Below are 3,471 nucleotides of genomic sequence, written 5' to 3' on the forward strand. Positions count from 1 at the left end.
ACAGAAGCCAGGAAAAGTTCGGTTATGTCTGGACTGCAGGAAAGTGAATAGCTTCACCCAGGGCGACGCTTATCCACTTCCGCAAATTGATGCAATCCTGAGCAGACTTCCCAGAGCGATGTTCATCTCCAGTCTGGATCTGAAGGATGCGTACTGGCAAATCCCGTTGGATCCGGCTACGCGCGACAAGACCGCGTTTACGATCCCGGGGAAGCCATTGTACCAGTTTAAAGTTATGCCTTTCGGGCTAATGAATGCATCGCAGACTATGACTCGACTCATGGAAACAGTGATTCCGGCCTCGTTGCGTTCGTGTACTTGGATGATCTGCTGGTTGTCTCCGACACAGGATCGTTTGAGAGCCTGTTCTAGCTCTTGAGAAGGGGGCATTTTGTAACGTCGGCGATAGTGCGACCGGGGTGGCAACACGGGGGGGTGCGGTGTTTCAGCCTATCTGGCAGCCCGATCACGTAGTAGGACCCTATTCAGCGTTTCGTGGAGGGTCTTATCGATCTGGTCAAAGCTGGGGTTAGGAAACCGCGTGGGAGCAGCGTTCTTTTAGTGATTTAACCACGAAATAAGAAAGTTCAGGCGAGCAAGGAGAAGCATTCAGAAATTTACGAAGAACTGCAGCGAAGTTTTACCCGCTGAGGAATCATCGTGCTGGCGGAGCTGGCGCAGGACCAGCAGTCATAGAGAAAGAAGGCCACAAGCGGCCATTTGGCGGTGTACGTGCAGCTCAGACAAGGCAGGTCGCGGGTCGCAGAAGCGAGGTGAGTCTTAAGGCTAGGTCATGGTTGTGCGAGCCTGACGTAGGTGTTTTCGTTTAGCTAGGTCAGGGGTACCAGCGAACGAGCTAGACCCCTAGTGGCAGCGGGGCGTGGTGCGAGCAACGCTTGGCCAGAAGAAGAAGAGAAGAGCGGGTCACAGTTGCGGCGCGGATGTCGCAGTACAGGCCGCCCACGAGGCGGGGCTGAGGAGGGTCATCGAAACCAAGTGAAGAGCTGGGAACACAGTGAGCTCGACCTCAGCTGAAGCAGTCGGAGCGTTCGCGGCGCTTTAAGGGGCGCTCCGCCGGAGATTCGGATAGGGTTCGGCCCTAACCTCGCAGGAGTCGCCGTGAAGTAGGCGTCATCCTGGAGTAGTGAAGAAGGACGGAGTGCTGGCGGCGCTTTTAAGGAGCACCCCGTCGATCACAGGAGCCGCCGTGCAGTAGGCGTCATCCTGGAGTAGCGAAGCCAAGGACGGAGTGCTGGCGGCGCTTTTAAGGAGCACTCCATCGAACGGAGGAGTCGCCGTGTAATAGGCGCGATCCTATAGTAGCAGGAGCGGAAGCGGAGCGCTTGCGGCGATTTCAAGAGGCGTTCCGTTACTCGGAGGAGCAGCCGTGAACTAGCTGTCGGCCATAGAATAGGAAGCAGGGACAGGGCGCTTGCGGCGCTTTCAAGAATCGCTTTGTCGATCAAGAGAGTGGAGAGACTCGACCGGCTGATGGCCTAACGGTGCCGGAAGCGGAGAAGAAGAAGTAGTGGGCGGAGATTTCGCGTTAGAGCACTGCTGATGGCTGTATGTATTGTTGTTGGGATTGTTAACGGGTTATGCAAGGGCCCTCCCGAATTGCATATTTTCTCTTCCAGCCTCGAATAGTGGAAGCGCTTCAACGACTCGTCGCGGATACAAAAAGTGAGTAATCTTCGATCTATGCCTAGCCAGCTGAAGTGATACGGAATTCTCCGATCAATATTTTTCCTCGTTTTCCGAGTTCCAGCCCAAGAGGCTTCTCCAGTTAGACAGTCAGCCACTCTCTCTCTCTTTTAATTAAAGCTCTCTTAGCAATTAAAATCCTGTGTCATGAAATCGAACGCGAGTCCACAAAACCCTATCAAATCGAATACACATTTAAGTTCACAAGTCTTTAGCGATAAGATATTATTAAGCATAGCCAGAAGGAACATATATTGAAGTATTAGGATATTTAGGAAGCTAGGATAAGGATGTTATCTAGAATTTTAAGGTCTTTTGTTAAGGAATAAAATGGAAATGGTTTATAATGGAGTAAGAAAACATAATTCGCCGCGTTTGATTTGCCATCGCCCTGCCGCTAGCCTAGGCCATGCACATTCTTGGGGATCCCCGAAGGATCCTGATATGAACTATTCACAGGAGCCGGAATTTGACCTACGCGGTTCGTGAGGTCACGCACGCAACATTATCGACATAATTTATGATTCCCGAGGCAGCATAGAGGAAAGAGAAGGGGGTGTTCCAGAACCCGCCCAATAGCCGACGAGATCTGGCCGGACACCGCGTGCAACCCCTTCCTCTCATCCGATATTTCCAGAGATGCCACCTCGCAATTCGTTACATATATTGAAATCATTAAGAGTAGCGCTACTCAACCCGGTGACCGTAATAAAAAATAATAAAGAAAAAGAAGCTATATTGTCTTCATTTCACGATGATCCAATACAAGGTGGTCACACAGGCATTACTAAAACCTTGGCCAAAGACATAAAAGAGTACATAAAGAAATGTACTAAATGCCAAAAGTCTTAAACAACTAAACACACTAAGACCCCATTAACTATAAATGAAACTCCACAAAGATCTTTCGATAGAGTAATTGTGGATACGGTTGGTCCACTACAAAAATCAAACAATGGAAACGAGTACGCAGTAACACTCATATGCGATTTAACTAAATACCTGGTAGCGATACCAATACCAAATAAAAGTGCAAATACAGTAGCAAAAGCTGTATTTGAAGATTTTATTCTAAAGTACGGTCCAATGAAGACGTTCATTGCAGACATGGGAACGCAATATAAAATTTCAATTATTGAAGGTCTATGTAAAAATCAAACTGTAGGTACCGTGGAGCGAAGCCACAGAACACTTAATGAGTACATTCGTTCATACATCTCAGTTGACAAAACGTATTTGGATGTATGGCTACAATACTTCGTCTATTGTTTTAATACGACCCCCTCTATGGCTCATGACTATTGTCTATACGAGCTAGTTTTTGGTAAAACTTCAAATTTACCAAAGCATTTTAATAGCATAGAAAACATAAAACCTCTTTATAATATAGAAGATTATGCTAAGGAATCAAAATTCAGATTAGAACAGGCATTTAAGAGAGCCAGACTAATGCTAGAATCTCATAAAATAAAACAAAAAATTATTTACGACAAAACTAGTTTAGATTTTGAGTTGAAAATAGGAGATAAGGTCTTATTAAAAAATGAAACTGGACATAAGCTAGATTTTAAACATACAGGCCCTTATAAGGTAGAACAAATAGGAGATAGGGATAATATAACTATATCAGATAATAAAAAAAAAACAAATAGTACGTAAAGATAGATTAAAACTTTTTATTTCATAATCAATCAAAATTTCATAAATATATCACGTATGGCCATACATAAATAAATCCATACATAAATAAATACATAAATACATACA

Source organism: Drosophila ananassae, chromosome XR (assembly GCF_017639315.1).
Source record: "Drosophila ananassae strain 14024-0371.13 chromosome XR, ASM1763931v2, whole genome shotgun sequence".
Classification (NCBI taxonomy): Eukaryota; Metazoa; Arthropoda; class Insecta; order Diptera; family Drosophilidae; genus Drosophila; species Drosophila ananassae.